General features: G+C 35.3%; 1 protein-coding gene across 1 annotated transcript in view; it reads left to right on the top strand.

Moving 5' to 3' along the window:
* The window catches only part of nrip1b (nuclear receptor interacting protein 1b), a 64737-nt gene that overhangs the window by 27578 nt on the left and 17993 nt on the right, over positions 1 to 19166 (top strand). The window lies entirely within an intron of this gene.

Genomic DNA, 19166 nt, shown 5'->3' with positions numbered 1-19166 from the left:
GTCTTGCTGTGGCAGGAGACCCAGCAGCTTTGTCCCTCTCTCCTCTTGGCTCGCCTACGCTCCCTCGTCATTTAATTAACAGTAGGGAGATTATGGAGGCCTCGGGCCTGTGAAGATCTGATTTAAACATGGAAATGTTACATTACTGTCTCTCCTTTGGCAGAAAATGGTTGAGGAGGAAGTGAAAAGATGGGAAAGTTCTTTACATTAGTCTTGGGTATCTCAAACTTCCTCACGATATATGCATTGTGATGGAAAAGGCACTATCACAGTGCTCTACAATATCATAATGAGATCACAATTGAAACTGCAGCATGTTCGAGGAAGTCAAACTGTGGTTCTGGGTAACATTTAGTGTCACTTTTTTCCCCTGTAGCACAAATATGCAAATTTTGTTGTAATTACACACCTGGTAATAGAAAAACCAATGTTATGAATAGAGATGCAACGTTTAAAGATTTTAATTGTATGATTTTAGGTTTCACAGTTATTACGATTATTATGCATTCTTTAATTTCAAAACACTACTAGTTTAGAAAATAACATGAAAACGTGATTGTATTTTGAAGTGTTACTTATTGCCGCTCAGTAACCAAATAATACAGCACAAAATAATAATAAAAACAAACAATACACTGAAAAAAGTGTTGCATGCAAAACTGTTGCAAACAATTTATTTGTGTTGAATTTAAACAAACAAATTAAATTGAGCAATATTCAACTTAATTTGTTTGTTTAAATTCAGCACAAATTAATTGTTTACAACCACTTAACGTAAAAAAATTTAGTAAATCCAAGGAATAATCTTTGAATAATTTTTTCAGTGTAGTTCATTTCTCTTTTAACTTAAAAATACAAAAGTTTTTAACATTTTAAACGTAAGCGATTAAATTTGCACTGAAAATAAATGACCGAACAATGAATAAATAAATAAATAAATAGTATTTGTCTAATGTAAATCTATTGTATGTATTTAATCATGTAAATGTAAGTACTTGCCTTTTTAAAGAGAAGAAATGTAGGCAAAGGCTGCTGGACCTCTATCTGAAAGGCAATTTTGATCAACTATATTACAAAATGTTTGGTATTTTCCTTTTGTATTTTTTTCGTTTTTGGATCAGAGTAGAAATGTGTATATTCCATACAAAGTATGAAGCTGATCGGTAGTTCTTGTCACGTAACTCGCAGTGCACTCATGGCATAGATTGGCATAGGCATAGTTTAGATTTTTTTCAACTAGGTGCGCCTGGAAAGCACGAGTGCATCGGGATGCTCGCGCAAGTTGTTACAATATGCGCACACAAGCCTTGCATATACATGGGAAATAATAAACTTTAGCGTGCAAAAGATGCAATAATAATAATAATAATAATAATAATAATAATAATAATAATAATAATTCCTTTTTATATAGCGCTTTTCTTGACACTCAAATTACTTTGGGGGAATCCCCTCATCCACCAAAGCGATATGTGAACGGCCCTTAGTTAATAGCGTCATCCATAGTTAATCCTTGTGCGTGCGTATTGGCCTCAGTGTACAAGCCCAGAACTTTAAACTAGTGCACAGTTGGCATAAATTTTGTTTGTTCCATGCAAAAACGCAGTGTTGAGAAGCCTTTCATGCAGTTTATGCTGTCGTTTTGCCACAATTTAAACACTGAATAAAGCCCATAATCAGTACCTTAGGTGATCATTCTCATTGTAGTTTATGCTGTTTTTTTCTGTGGCTTTAACAATGAATAAAGCCCATAATCAGTACCTGAGGTGATCATTGTCATTGTAGTTTATGCGGTTGTTTTGCTGTGGCTTTAACAATGAATAAAGCCCATATAATTAGTAACTGAGGTGATCATTGTCATTGTAGTTTATGCAGTTGTTTTGCTGTGGCTTTAACAATGAATAAAGCCCATAATCAGTACCTGAGGTGATCATTGTCATTGTAGTTTATGCGGTTGTTTTGCTGTGGCTTTAACAATGAATAAAGCCCATAATCAGTACCTGAGGTGATCATTGTCATTGTAGTTTATGCGGTTGTTTTGCTGTGGCTTTAAAAATGAATAAAGCCCATAATCAGTACCTGAGGTGATCATTGTCATTGTAGTTTATGCTGTTGTTTTGCTGTGGCTTTAACACTAAATAAAGCCCATAATCAGTACCTGAGGTGATCATTGTTATTGTAGTTTATGCGGTTGTTTTGCTGCGACATTGCAGAAATCAAAAGCATTTCTAACATGGAAATTTTGCACATCGCTGTCAGGGATGTTAGGTCAAAATCTCCTTTTAACATGGAAATAAAGCTTTTAGGGTGTTGTCTCGTGTGTAGTTGGGTTTAATATTGATTTATGATTTAATTGGCCTGACCCTGTTCAACATGTTGGGTAGTTTTCACAGAAGATACCGATCTCAGTGTGTGTGGTAGGATGAGCGGGGCATGCTGGTAATCAGGTTCCGGTGCCTGCAGGCTAGAAACCTGGAAGCATTACACATCATGTGTTGCCCAGGCTCTTTCCTTTTTCCTGGAAGCGAAACGGTTAATGTTTCTCTGTAATTGGCACCCGCAGCTGCTCTCCAGTTCGACAGGGATGAGTTTGGAGCCTCTGCCTTGCGTGACAGCTGCCTAATTGGGCATTCTCCCCTTGTGGCAGGTGCCGCCTCCTCCTGAAGAATGGCAGAGGATTACAGATGAGGGCACGGTGACCCTCTCTAGCTCTCGCTGGCGTAGCGGGGTGTGATGTAGTTCAATGGCGTCGGGTCACTGGGAGGAGGAAGTGAGAGGGCGGGGCTCTACCAGGTGGCGGATGACAGAGTGTCACATGATGGTGTCAGTGTGTCAAGGGCGCAAACATCAGCAGCGACCTATTTCATACTACTTTTTTTCTGTGTATTCAGTTTGAGGCTTTCAGTCTAGTTTTCTAGCTGCTGGCTGTCTTCACATGTCAGGATGTCAGCTTCCGATGCACAGCATTTTTTTTTCTGCTCTCCAGCTGTGTGTGAAACTGTCAAGGTGAGGCCGTGTCCTCTTGTTAGAGGCAATTAATGACACTCTGTGTAAAAAGTGAATTATTCTTCCTGATGTAAAATGTGCTGTTGGCTTTACTGTTGACCGCTGAACAGCTTAGCAATTGCTGTGGCCTTATGCTTTTCTGTATTGAGGCTTGTGGCTTAATATATGATGATAAAAGCATCCAGTTCAATATTTTCAAAACCTGTTCTTCATTCTGCCATTATCGTCATTTTTTTGCTGTCATTTTAATTAAATTGACATTGTTGTTTAGAGATGTGGATTTAAAGTAAGTGGACTATGTGTCGTTGTACTATTAAAGAGATAGTTGATCCAAAAATTTTAATTTACACACTATTTAATCACCCTCAAAGGGAATTGTGAACCTTTACGAGTTTCTGTTTAAAACAAAAGAAGATATTTTAAGGAATGTTGGAAACTGGGAACAATTGACAACCATAGTCGGTAAAAAATATAATGGAATCAATTGGCTAATAGGTTTAACATTTTATAAAATATATTCTATTATATGGAAGGGCATCTGCTGCGTAAAACATATGCTGGATAAGTTGGCGGTTCATTCCGCTGTGGCGACCTCAGATTAATAAAGGGAATGAGCCAAAAAGAAAATGAATGAATATTTTATTATGTTTAACAGAAGAAAGAAATCTACCCTAGAAAACTACCCCTTTGAGTGTATCCGGAAGATTCACCTCCATCCCAATGCTATTTTAAAAGATCTATCGTTCCGTTCGGACTGCATGATATTGGAATAATCACATTGCGATACTTTGTTTTTCTGATGTATATTCCGATATTATGAATACATTTTCACCAGATGACCTGAATAGCTCTATTTGGGAAGAATTCACATTTTTAGATTGATTCAGATGGTTTCTTTAGAGTAGTGAATCAAGCATATACAATAAACAAACAAACAGGGATAAATACAACATATCAAAGCTAAAAGTGAAATAAAAAGTGCTTAATGGTTTTCTGGGGAGTCTAACACACTTATTAAAATGTTAAACGACACTATATTCTTTATTCAAGTAGGTTGATCAAATTAACTGTTACAAATGATACAAATTCTTTTACATAATGTTTTAAATGTGTTTGTGGTGATAATACATATTTTTTTTCTGCCACTACATTTATTTATTTATTTGTTTTTTAATGGGGGCCTAAGTTGGTCTGTAACATAAAAATACGTGGCTGGCAGTAGGGCTGCATGGGCGATGTGGCAAAAATGCAATCTTGATAATTTTCCATATTGAACGATAACAATATATATATTGAAATAAGTTGTTAATGTTTCCAGATTTAAATGAGTACTACAATAATGACTGAAGCCAAAACAATTACAGGGTCCATTAAATGGCATGACATTTTCGGGCGACAAATTTTCGGTGGCCGACAATTCAGTACATTTCCATTATCAACACACTTAGATTCACATTGTTGCACATTTCTGCTGTGTGATTGGCTGTTAGATCAACAAAAAGTCAGTAATGAGCTTATAAGTACCGTAGCTATATTTCCATCCAAATCCGTGAATTAAATTAATGCGCAAAACTGGAATATGCGCATAAAATAGTCATTTTTATTGAAAATAGCTTTTTTTATTGAAAAATAGCTATTGTTATTGACATATTATCACGAATCAATAAAAAATCGTTTATTGGTCCAGCTCTAGCTGGGAGTATCTGTATTATTGTGAAGATTTTTATGAATGATTTTAAAAAATATTTTTATGAGTGCTGTTGTTAGATCCTTTTATATACGTGAAAATACATAAATAAAATTGACTTATAAAAATTTGTGGGGAAAAGCCTTTTTTCAGGAAATGTTGCCTATTAAATGATCATTGCTATCATAATTTATTCATTACTACTTCTATTTAACACAAGTCCTTTTTGCATATAAACACTGTAAATATAATTACAATAAGCTATATTTTTTGAAAGCCAACATTATCATCACATAGAGATGTGATACAAGTAAAACATTCATTCAATTTCTTTTCAGCTTAGTCCCTTTATTAATCAGGGGTCGCCACAGCGGAATGAACCGCCAGCTCATCCAGCACATGTTTTACGCAGCAGATGCCCTTCCAGCTGCAACCCATCACTGGGAAACTCATACACACTCATTTACACTCATACACTATGGACAATTTCAGCGTACCCAATTCACCTATAGCGCAAGTCTTTGGACTGTGAGGGAAACCGGAGCACCCGGAGGTAACCCACGCGAATGCGGGGAGAACATGCAAACTCCACACAGAAATGCCAACTGACCCAGCTGAGGCACGAACCAGCGACCTTCTTGCTGTGAGGCAACCGCTCTACCTACTGCGCCGCTGCATCACCCAAGTAAAACATTTTTTAAATGTCTTTAAAAGAGGGCCGGTACAAATAGTGGAGTAGGCCATAGTTTGGGGACCTATTTTCTAAACTGTGGCTCACCCCCACATTTGGTCCGGCCCTCCTAACAATGTCAATCTAAGACATTTTGAAGTATTTTTTAAATATTGCTGTGTTTTAAAATGTATATCGAAGTCTTCATATGGTTGACTGAATGTTTACCTCAGACACGTTTGTATCTGTGTGGCGCAGGTGTATGTTCTGTATATGTTTCAGGCTCTAATTGTGTGTGCGTGTGTGTGTTCAGACTGCACCGTACAGCTGGGCTTGCACTTCAGGTTTGATTTCACCTGGTTTCCCCTGTAGCTGTTGTGAAGTGTGGAGTATTGGTGTAATCTTGTACACAGCCTCGAGGCCAGCACTGATCAGCCTAGCTGTTTTCTCATTCCCTACAGCCAAAGAAAAAAAAAAGTGAGTAGAAATGTGTGTGCATGATTGGGATTATTTCTCATTCTCTCTCTGTGTGTGTGTGTGCAGAGAGAGAGAGAGAGAGAGATTCATTAGTATTCTGCTGAGGAGTCGTGCCGGTAGAGCAAATTGATTACCACACTTCACCTGTCTGAGCCTCCTGAGATCTGCAGTGAAGACGCTGTTCTGTCTGCGCTCCCGTCGGCTTCGTAACGCAGGGCCGCTCATTAGCCGTCATTAAACAAAGCTTATATTTTCTCGTGTACTTCCAGCGAGTGTGAGGACTGCTGCTTGGCGTCCCAGAGGATTTCCAGCAGTCGTTAAAGGCGTTTTGTTGGAGAGGGAATGGATCGCTTGTGTGTATTTGTGCGCTTTAAATTGACTCATCCGTCCAGGTGACCTTTCGGAGTAAGACTGCAGTAGCATGGGAATTCACATCTGTGCTGAACACTTGTCAAATTGTGGAGGAATAAACCTGGGTTGTGTAGTTCTCAGAATGTAAGGTTTTGTGAATTTTGGTTTAATTTATTTATTTTTTCCCCCCACAATTTCTTTTTTTTAGTGTTTAAAGTTTTTCATTTAAATAGTTAAATATTATATTGTTATATTATTTATATTATACAATAGTTATATTATTTTAGTAATAAAATGATATTAAATTAATTGGTTACACTCAAAAAAACTAAAAATTATTGGTTTAAACTAATTTAAAATGAGCTGAATCAACAATACTGTATTTTTTACAGTGCATATTGAATCCTATTCAGTTGCACAGCAATTTTGTTAATTTCATTCCATTCTCATGAGGAAACTATTGTACATATTGTTAGGAAAGCAGCTAATACGTACAAATTTATATGATTTAATTTGTACTAAAACGTACGATTTTTAAAAGGTGTGCCCCCAAACTCGACCGTAATTGGGGAATGAACAAATAAAATTAAAATGTAGGAATCAGATCATATTAATTCATACAAAGTAGCCACTAAATCAAAAAAGTTGAGAACTGCAGTAAGATTACTTTGAGGGTTTAACCAATTATTTTTTGAAAGAGTTTACATTATTTAATTTTGTTTACATTATACTGTTCATTCATTTTCTTTTCGGCTTAGTCCCTTTATTAATCAGGGGTCGCCACAAAGGAATGAGCTTATCTAGCATATGTTTTACACAGCGGATGCCCTTCCAGCTGCAACCCATCACTGGGAAACACCCATACACTCTCATTTACACACATATGCTACAGACAATTTAATTTACCCAATTCACCTATACCATGTTTTTGGGCTTGTGGGGGAAACCGGAGCACCCGGACGAAACCAACGTGAACACATGGAGAACATGCGAACTCCACACACAAACGCCAACTGACCCAGCTGAGACTCAAACCAGCGACCTTCTTTGCTACCCATTGCACCGTGCCGCCCCAAGTTCTACTGTAAAAAACGATTATTTGACTTTACTTTAAAAACTGAGTAAACTCATTGCCTTTAATTTATTTAGTAAACAAAGTATGCTCATACTTATATGAATTAAGTCAACTCAAAAGATTCAAGCTATAACAGGTTTACTAACTTTTTTTTTTTTTAAGTAAAGTCAACTTGTTGCTTTTAAGGCAACAGGCTTACTCGCGTTATGTAACTAATCGCATTTTACAGTGTATGAGAAAAACAAACGATCCCACACTATCAATACTTGTATCAATATCAATACTGCGCACTAACCTTTAATGTATAGGACAGTAGAGATTATTGACAGGAAAGCATGGGGAGCAGAGAGAGGGGAAGGATCGGCATAGGACCGCAAGGTGAAAATCGAACTCAGGTCGCCGTGAGCACCCCGGAGTGCATGTGTCGAGCTACAATATTCTTAAGGCTGATTTATACTATCGATTGATCGGCATGACCCATGGCGCCTGCCTTGCGTGTAAACATGCATTTATACATCTGCATGCTGTTTGTGTTGCTCTGCAATAACACTTCCGAAACACTAGCTCCCAGTGAGATTTTAATGTTCCTCTGTATTGAGTTTCTTTGCTTTTGTATTTTCTGAACGCTACCTTAATATAGAAGTAGCTCAAACTCGCTCATTCAGAGGCAGGAACTTTCGGATGTGCAATAACTTTAATCATAAGGAAAACACAAAACAAACGTTTTCATCTGGAGCTCCTCCACAGGACTCGACACTTGTAAACACTCGCTCCATCAGACTCGTGGTTCTCAGCACCGCCCACGCTTGTCACCGATACCAAGCTGAGCAATCACAGAGCTTGTGTTACGCGTTGTTGCGTCATTAAATTTTTTTTTTTTTTTTTGCTACGTGACATTTTTTTGAGAGGTGGGCATCAGCGATTGATATGTGACCACACACTTGACGCAGAAGTTTAAATCAGCCTTTACTGTTAATTAGGTATGAGGAAATGATGTGCAAAAAGAAAGGCTTGCCCCCTACTTAATATTTTGTTTCAGTTGAAAGTACATCAACATACTGAAATAAAAGTCTCAGCAACATTTTTGCCTCATTTTTGTCACCTTCATCGTACATACAGTGCTCAGCTAATGCAAGTACACCCCTCCCTAATCTCTCTTTTAAATTCATATTTTTAATAGGAAGCTATACAATATTATTTTTGTGCATATACATTAGATTAGTCAGTACTGAAGCCAAATCTGGAGCTTATCTAACAAAATAACTTACGATAGCAGTAAAAAAAAACTACACCCAAATGTATATGTTATCGAAATATATTAAATAAAAAATTTAAAAACAGAGGAAAAATCAAGATAATTGAAAAATTTAGTTAATTTTGTAGGGTTTCGTTTTTTTTTTTTTTGTAATATTTTGCTTGAATTTAATTGTATTATCTTTCAATTTCTAAAAATGTTTGGTGACTAAAATATTACTTTATTAAATATATCTTATATTAAATTATATATTATATATTATAGATATATTTATATATATATCTCTTTTTAATTTTTTGTTTTTATTTTTTTACCATTTTTATTATTTGTTTTTATTTCTCTTATACTTGTTTCTTTTATTTCTGGTTATGTAAAACACTTTGAATTGCCACTGTGTTTGTAATGTGCTATATAAATAAACTTGCCTTGCCATATCTGTTTAATAAGTCTGTTTTGTTCAAATGCACCAAAATACATTGCCTATATTCACTGAGAAATGGATAAAAAATGTTCATTTTCAAAATGGGGTGTACTTTATTATCTTGAGCACTGTATATCATATGTATGATGAAAGGCACGAGAACGAACGTTACTTAATAAATGTAATAAGTATTGTTAGTGTGCAGGATTGGTTATTTTTCTCACACATTGATAAATTGATATTTTTTCCTATTTACCTCTTTTCTTTAGGTATGCCAAGTTTGGACTGATTCCCGTTCAAATTAAAACATTTTAAATTTTAAATCAAAACAACTTTTTTTTCTTAAAAGGTGCTCATAAGTGCAGATAAATAGCAGATTATGTTGTGAAGCAAATAATTAAAATGATTAAATCAGTATCTCTCACATTACTAATGATTAAAGGGACCAGAATGTCTAGCACTCAGCCCCACCCACATTCGTTATAGCTATTCCAAACCCGCCAATCACAGATCTTGCACCCCCCCCCCCCCATCATCACAATGTATAATTGCGTTTTTTGAGAGCTACACATCATGGTGCGGTGAAGAGTGCAAATCACTACCTTAATTTCATCCTTACAAGTCTTCAACTTTGAACATAGTACAGGATCAGAACAGTGCTTCGTTTTCTGCATTCTCATTACCAGCTGCAGTTCAGAGAAACTCAGTGAGTATTATTGCGATTTAAATTCTAGTTCAGCATCTTGTCAGAGTGTCAAACTTAGAAGCGTGCGCCTGAAAGGTGGCGTAGAAACTGGAGCTGCAATGAGGATCAGGGTGAGATGGATTTGGAGCTGGCCGTGTTGTGATTAAGGAGACAGCGGGTGAATGGATATGGCGGAGTTGGCCAGTGTTTCTGGGAGGAGAAGGAGCTAGAGCAAGCTCTACCGCTCCAGTGATAAGAGCCCCAGAGTCAATGAGAATCTGTAATCGTAGTCGGGTGGCATTTCATTGGCATGTTCTGCCGGTGTTGATGCCAGCTGGAACGATGCGCAGAGAGGAGGAACCCAGGTGCTTTGTCATTTCATTGGTTAAGTGCACTTAATCGATTAAGAAAATGAATAGAAGCTCCATTTTGCATTTGATTTCCAGCCCCATGCTGAAGTTTGTAAATGTGAAAGCTCTGGAGAATTATAATGAGCTGAAGGCGAGAGTGACCTTACGTGATTATAAAATTGACACACACAAAGTTTCAGACTTGCAGCTTAAATCTTAGTGTACACTTAAAAGGTATAGTTCACCCAAAAATGAATACTGGCTGTTAATGTACTCACATTTAGGTGATTTATTTAGCTTTTCTTCAGTAGAACATTAAAGTTATTTAGGGAGCCTACACACTTCTATATCACTTATTTTATTTAATAAATTTTTTTCTTATGAAGATATTGTACTACTGTTGTGTAGGCCTGTCACAATTATCAATATATCGACTTGTCACACAACACATGGACATGACCTTAATCATTTTTGGTGATGCAATATATATCGTCCATACATAAAAAAACAATTCTAGCAAGGTTTTAGCTGATTGCTCAACATCTCTATCTCTATTGGAGGTGTCAGTGTCAGTATGGCTTATAAAACACTGTAGTATTTACTATTAATTACTACAGTATATTTTCAAGGGGGGCATCTGACAACTGTTATCAGATATCGCACCCTCTAGTTTAACATTTATTATTATTATTTATTTAGGTTATGCGTTTTCATATTCTGATTTCAATGACTAATTATTAAATTGTTAAAATGACTGTAATTAAAGTAAATATTCTTAAGAATAAAATAGTATGTGTTCTTTGGAAGAGTGTACTTGCATTGTGATGATATTAGATTGTCATTCTGGCATTAAATAATGAGTGGCGTGAAATGGTCTTAAAATGACAATAATATCATTTATCGCAATATATTTTGGTGAAATACTGTGTATCGTACAACAAACAATAGATATCGTGACTGGCCTAATGTTGTGCCTGACATTCTGCGGATTGTAAAGTGGCCTTTCTGTTCTAGTTAATGTTATCGTTTATTTTCTTGTGCTAAAAACAAAGTAATTTAGCTATAAACTGACGTTTTTTTGTGTTTTATTAAAAGCAAGTCAACACTTTGAGTGTCAAAAAAACACTTTTAATTTGATTATAATAATGCGCCATATTTGTTTTAACACATTTACAATCTAATTTTTCAAGCTGCACAAATAAGCTTTGAAATCAGACGTTTGTTACAATAAGGTCCTATAGTTAATTTTAGTTAATCAAAAAATGAACCATGCATTTTAATACAGTATTTATTTATTTATTTATCTTTCTTAATGTTAGTTCATTCCATGTTTGTTTTTATTAACTAATACTAATGTTAACAAGCAGAACTTTGGATTTTAGTGACGCATTAGTAAATCCCCTACAAGTATTGTTAATTTTTCAGCTTATGATAGTAATTATATTTATTTATTGAGTAACACTTTACAATAAGGTTGTATTATTGTTAGTTAATGCATTTACTAACATGAACAATACATTTATTACAGTATTTTTCATGTTAGTTAACATTAGTTAATAAATAGTTGTTCATGTTATCTCACGATTAACTAATGTTAACTAGCATGAATTTGAATGTTAATAATGCATTGGTAAATAAATGCTGAACTATGATTAATAAATGCTGTACAAGTATTGTTCATAACTAGGTCATGCTAGTAAATACATAAACTAATAAAAAAGAAATTTTAATTGTGACCAATTTTCTTTGTTTCTTTTTTTTTTAAAAAAGACAAGATAAAATGCATCTGTACTGCCATGCAAAGGCTCAAGATTGAAACTTCATTTGGTGATGAAAATGATTTATTGATATTTTTAGGAACAATGAAGACCTTCTTCATAATTATCTTGAGTCAATATTGTTGTTATTAATGTCTTGTCTTAACAGTAACTTCCAAAAGCTTAGGCGAAACTAAGGCAGAACACCGTAACACCAGTTACCGCTCTTTGACTTGGTTTAGGTATGCTCCAATTAGGTTACCATTCTCTGCCTTTGCTCAGTCTGTGGTTCAACTGCTCGTCAATACTGTGAGCAGCCTGGAGTTACGATATTCTGCCTTTGTTTTACTATCATACTTACTATAATAAATAGGCCAACAATCTGCTAAATATAAAGCACTGCATACAAGCAAAGATTGCAAAAATTGTGAGCAAAAAATATCTTTAATAATCTCAGTTTTTTTTAAATGGAAAATTTTATTTAAATATAGAAAATATTGTCCCTTATGGGAAAATTGACTGCAGTCTAAGTGGAAAAGAGAATGCAAAAAGATGTTAAGGAGTATGCCACTCTAAGAAAGTTAAAGAACTGCTGATATACAGTCTAGATAACTAGGTCATACCTATGATATCGGAAATTAACTCAAAATTAATGCAAAATTAGCATTAGAGCGAAACTGCTGCCACCTGTGCGATAGTTTAAAGTTCTGATCTAATACGCACGCACACTAGATTATCTATAGCAGCGGGCCATTCACATATGGTGTCTTTTCCTGCACGTTCGTTATTTCCAATGTAAGAATATATGGCAATTCTAGGCGCAACCAGTAGAAAACATCTCGCACTGTAGTGGTGAGAATTGTGCATGGCTTTCAGTGCAATGTAAACAAAAGATATGTTAGACGAATTATTACAAATAATTATTAAAATGATTATGTATGTATGAACACAGATGATAAAAACAGTTCATTTAAATACTTACCTAATATAAAGCTTAAATTTACATTAGACTTAATAACCGTGAAACCATGATTATTCTTCAGACTATATAATCGTACAACCATAATCTATAATTGTTGCATCCCTAATTGTTACGCAGTTTAAAACGTAACATATGAATGTGTCTGAATGTAAAAGACGCCTACTTAAGCAATGCACTGCTTTTGTTTTGCTTGGAAATATTTGAATATGTTTGTAAAAAAAGTCTATTGTACAATGCAGTTATATTATGTAGTTTCAAAATAAAATATATCAACATTTTCATGTAGAAAATTACAACGTGGGTGTCTTAAGGAGCAAAAATACAACATATGGGCTCTTATATGCTGTTGTATTGCAAGTCGTATCTCTCCGGCCCCTCATTTAGGATGCTCTTAATGAACTGGCCCCCATGACAAACTAATTGAATAGCCCTGCTGTAAACAATTACTTTCAAATTAAAGAAACTAATTATATATTATGGAGAACATTTTGGAAGTAGTTTGCAAATGCAACCAAAGCACAGGATAGCATTAGGTAAATGGCTGTAAGTAACTGCCAATCAAAATACACAGCATGATTACTACAATACAGGTGTTGCCGTTTTTTGTGAATGTTGATCAGCAATATTGATCATGTGAAAGTTGCTCACTTTTTGCTTACAATACAAAGGCAGAGGACTGTTACTTCAAAAAAGGGAGTCAAAGGTCAAGTTTGAGCTCGAGGTTTTTTTAATGTAAATAAATGTCATCACTAAAACATCTAATTGCCAATTTTCCAATGTTTTATCAATAATAATAATATGTCCGGGCAACAAAGAAATCTTTAAAGCCACTTTTCTTAATTCAACACTCCAGTAAGTTAAGGTCTTTTGCCTTTGTAGGGCAGTATACAACAAGTTTGTTCTATAATATTTCCTTATTGCTCATGCCCTTTTTCCCCCAGTATAAGTTCACTATCAAGGGCATTTTGGGTTCATTCCTTAACAAGTTTGCAGAGCTCCATGGCATTGCGGCAGCTGTTTATTTGCTCCTACACTTTCCTTCCAAAAGAGCAAAAGTTCAGTGGTGTGGACGATACAGTCATGTTTGTTTAGCTAGCACGTCGCTCCCCTTATTTAATTTTCTCGAGCCATATTGGATTTACAAATTCTGTCCCGCGTATCTGAGCGAGCCCGACTGAACACCAGCTGCCTGCGATAACATGATGGAAAGCGCCTCTCGCGGCACCCTTTCTTTTCAAAATTTCTTTAACCTTGGCTTACCTTTAACGCCGGGGAAGCGTCTGCCAGTCTGGTGTCAGATATTAGCGATACGCACAGCGAGGGCCGGGTTGTCACTTTTTATTAACACTGAGCGCTTTGCATGGACTCCAGCTGTTGCGTGCGCTGAGACTCAGACATACTTGACCTTGACTCGCAGCACACTTCCTGCGGCTCAACCCTATTTTTAATCATGCATTTTAAATGGCCCAAATGGATTACTCCTCCTTATAATGGGGATCATTCATTAACCTTTTTTTGTTAGGGGTTTTGCATGATCAATCATTTCTAAACCAAAATGGTGATTTGAAAGGGTGCAATATTGTAATGCGATTATCTTATATGCACTATCAAATACGGTAACAGGTAGGAGTGCACAATATATCGTTTCAGCATCGATATCGCAATGTGAGCATTTGAAGTAGTCAAATCGTAGGATCTCAACTGATTTTAAACCATTTAGACACAAGAAATTATAAAGATTCTAACTTCAACAGAGATTAACTGTGTTTAATTATTTATATAGTAAAGTAGGGCTGGACAATATATATTGTTTCAGCATGGATATCGCAATGTGTGTGTCCGCAATAGTCACATCACAGGATATGCAGTCTTGAGTTGGGATTATAGTCAATCAACAATTGAGAATACATGAGATTTGTGGAGTCATTACAATGTATAGCCATAACAAAGTGAAACTTTTATCATTTGTATGTGTTTTAAAGGCATTTCAAGAAAGTGTAAAGCATTCAGGCACAATATCATCAAACATTTGTAGCTTTAATGAAGAAAAAATGTACTGAATTATTATTACAATAAAGACTATGCAGTGTTATTTTACATTACATAAATGCATATCTGTATCTGAATACTGTTTGACTCTCCGGAAAACTAGAAAGAGCTGTTTATTTACGTTCTTCCTTGGTCAGTTGTAATTATTCTTGAAATTGTATTTTTTATACATGATTCATACCCCTACAAATCAATCTAAATTAATTAAAATTTTCATAAATAGAGCTGAAATTGTATTCATATTGCAATATATATTGCAGTAGAAAGAAATATGGCAATGTCAGATTTTTCCAGTATCGGACAGCCCTACAATGAAGACTACATTATTATTTACTTTCGATTATTGAATTTCTGAACGTCACTACTGTAAGACTCCAGTGGAAACCATAAAGCGCTGTTTATTTCATTCTCATCTATCTGTAATTCATTTTATTTTGTATATAAATTTCATAACTTTGTACATTTTGATGCAGATGCACTCCTCTATAAAATATCATCCATTTAAAATGATGAATTCTTTTCATAGGTTCATGTTCTGAAATTACATTCATATCGCAATATATATAGCAAAAAAACATATATATATATATATATATATATATATATATATATATATATATATATATATATATATATATATATATATATATAAAATATGTAATTTTTCCCAAAATAGTCCAGGCCTAGTAACAAGCATGTAGTTTTTGACAGTTCTGATAGTTGGTAAGCATATTATCCTGTACAAAAATGTAACAATCTAAAAGTGAAGGTTTTCTTGTTGACCTTTTTGGTATTAGAATTATGCCTGTTCTCTGCACTGTAAATGGTGAAAACATTTGCTATTGTTGTTTGAACCTTAATGTAGGTTGTCACGAGTGATTTACTGTTTTAAAATAGTTTACAGTGTGTTAGGATGGTTACAAGTTTAAGATTCGTTCATTCATTTTCCTTCGACTTCCTTTATTTATCAGGGGTCGCCACAACAGAATGATCCGTCAACTATTCCAGCATATGTTTTATGCAGCGGATGCCTTTCCAGCTGCAACTCATTACTGGGAAACACCCATACACACTCATTCACACACACACTCATAGACTCCGGCAAATTAAGGCCATTTAATTCACCTATAGCACATGACTGTGGGGGAAACTGGAGCACCCAGAGGAAACCCACACCAACACGGGGAGAACATGCAAACTCCACACAGAAATGCCAACTGATCCAGCCGGGACTCGAACCAGCGACCTTCTTGCTGTCATAAGACAGCACTAACCACTGTGCCGCCCCCAAGTTTAAGATTTCATATAGAATTAATTTATTTAATTTAAGATGCTGTAGCTGTTTTCTTAATTTGCCCTGATGACTGGCAACTTCATTAAGATGGCAACAATGTTTAAGAGGTTTTAAATATACAGTAGCATACTCAGTCTTTATGCTTGATCTGTTAAAACCACCACATCAAACCTGTAGAGCGGTTTCGCGTTATGGATGTGACATTTACAGTAAAATCTCACAACATAAGTTCCCAGAGAAAGTATATGTTAACATTTATATTAAAAACATCGTTTATATTTCCCAAATCAACTAACCACAGAGGAATAAGATCTAAAATATATCAATCTGTACACATTTTAAATATTTTAAATGAGGAAAATAAACATGCGTTATGGATGTGACCAAAAAATATAGTTTACAGTACACAACATAATTACTAGATATTCTGTGAATTAAACTGCACAACCCCCCCCCCCCCCCCCCCCCAAAAAAAAAACGATGCTAATCAAAATGCTAAGAGTTGGCTCACTATTGAACAAACGTGATTGATATTATTTTATTTGATTTTTTTGCATTTATGAGGGAAAAGCTTGGTTATGGATGTGACCTCTCTCCGTTATGGATGTTACAGATGTGAAATTGGCACATGTGTGACTTTGGTAAATCAAATATAATTGTTGGAAGACATTGACAAACATCTGAGAGTACTTTTAAAGAACTGTAAAATTCTTGCTCACCCTAAAAACGTAGAAACAGTTTTGCTCTTTTGGTGAAAACTTAATTTTTTTCTTGGCAAGGTGGACATTTGTATGGAATTCCTCCGTAGCTCTTTTATAAATATTAGTAAAATGCACTATAAATCGCAATTTTATCAGAAAAATCACAGTAAGATTTTATTTTTCTTCTCCCTAGTAATTTGTGGGATGGCTTGGATTCCAATTAAATTTCATACCCCGTATGTGAACACAGCCAGATTGGCTTTGGATATCAAATCCATGACATTTGCGTCAAGAAGTCCGGCGTTCGCAGTTAAGACCGTTTTTTTTCCCCCTTCTCCGTCCGGCTCCTCAGGGGAAATTGCCTCTCAGCCACTGATGATGGTTTGACCTTCCTGCTCGTGGCGTCTGGGTGAGCAAAGAAGGACGCCCTGCCATGATAAAGCTTCCCGTCTGCCACTGTTCCCTTCACCACTGGCTAGTGAAATCACTTAAAATGCTGTTGGGTGTGAATGTTTGACATTGTCAGAGATAATGGATAATCACTTGCGGACCGCTGGAGGGAGAGAGATGGAGGGGGGAGAGAGGAAACATATTTTGTACATGTTTTTTTTGTTCAGTGGCGAATGGAGTGTAGGCTGTGGGATCTCATATTTCATGCACCTATTATTGTATGACTGCTTCCTGTTGTAATGGACTGTAATATCCATGGGAATCGGTTATTACATTTACTTAAAGGGGACCTGTTATGCAGAAATCACTTTTATAAAGAGTTTAAACAAAGGGTTGTGTGGTGACAGTCTGTGAATATAACCAGCGTCCAATGGTAAACATTTATTAATTAAATTTTTTATGATCACACTTTATAAACAAACACTTTGATTGACATTCTCCTTTTGTACGTGTCATCAGAGGAGGAAAGCCTCCCTCATTAGCATAGGACGTTAGTCTTTTTTTTTTTTTAATCTGCCACTATGCTGATGTAATGGATGTCCTTCTGCGTTGTGTTTGTTTGTGTTTATTAAAGGATCCATACAGCAATTTACTCCAACTGGAATTTATTATTGCATCATTCCTGCATCAAAAAGTATATGCAACAGACATCAGTCCAATAAACCTTCACAGCACAGCAATGTCTGTCTGTCGGACGCCATCTCACAAAGTGCGCCATCATGAGCACAATAACCATGTAAAAAAAAATAAATAAAAATAATACATAAAGTACATTAAATTGTCATTTGTAACATACCTGCATCAAAAAGTATATGCAACAGACATCAGTCCAATAAACCTTCACAGCACAGCAATGTCTGTTGATCAGTACACAATTTTTAAACTCATTTGCTCTCGTTATCACAGGAAAATGCAGAAATGCTACATAAACTTTCTCAAAAATAACTATAAAAAGTTAACCCCATTTAATCGAATCTCTAAATCACATTTTACATATAACATACAATTTATATGTAATGAAAAAAAATAAACAAAATAATAAACTAGACAAATAAAGACTTTAATTTGAATTAGCCATTATGCTCATTAAACTTGACTTATATGACGCGTTCCACACTCAATTATCATCAAATTATGTTTCCCTCACAATAATGATACATTAATTAACCTTATTGAAAACGCTGAAAAATCTAAACATCCATATTAATGTAATAATATCGGTATTTATGAGAGGAGCTGAAAAACGCACCTGTCTGTCGGACGCCATCTCACAAAGTGAGCGCGCACCGGTAACTACGTCAGTTGTCATCTCGCGCCTACGCGATCATACTCACTTATAAATACCTATATTATTTTTCATATGGATGTAAAGAAAACACTATCAAAACTTTGAACATTGAAACATGAATAACGAAAAATATTGAAGGAAAAGGAAAGTAATTATTTGTTCGTCTTGTCCATTTCCTTTAAATTGCCCTTCAAAATAAAATACCCTTCCGATAATAAAAAGGGAGCCAATAATCTAGTGCAACAACACACACACGCCACATCCACCCCCACTGTTCTGCACTAGATTATTGCACAGTATATAGACACTTATTGTTCAAGAATAGTGTTAACATGTCACACAACCAAATAAAGGTAATTCAGCTATAAAGCTATCTCGTTAGAGATTCAGATAACCCAAGGGTAGCTAATCCTCAGTCTATCGTCCGAAAAATCATGCCATATACACGATTTTAATCATGACACACTAATAAATGGTCGCTTTAAAAATTCCCCGAATAACCAACTTTGTCTTAGACCACTCGAAACATGTCCATTTCTACAAATTGACGGGTATACAATCTATCATATAAAAAAAAATCAACAAAGAAAACTTTTGAAATAGAAATTCACACATCAATAACTGGACAAACTCTTTGAGTGGACATTGTATGTAAAAGTCTGCTCACA

The sequence above is a fragment of the Danio aesculapii genome, chromosome 10 (genome assembly GCF_903798145.1).
Source record: "Danio aesculapii chromosome 10, fDanAes4.1, whole genome shotgun sequence".
NCBI lineage: Eukaryota > Metazoa > Chordata > Actinopteri > Cypriniformes > Danionidae > Danio > Danio aesculapii.
The sequence above is the reverse complement of the archived record's forward strand: the minus strand, read 5'-3'. Positions and strand labels throughout refer to the sequence as shown.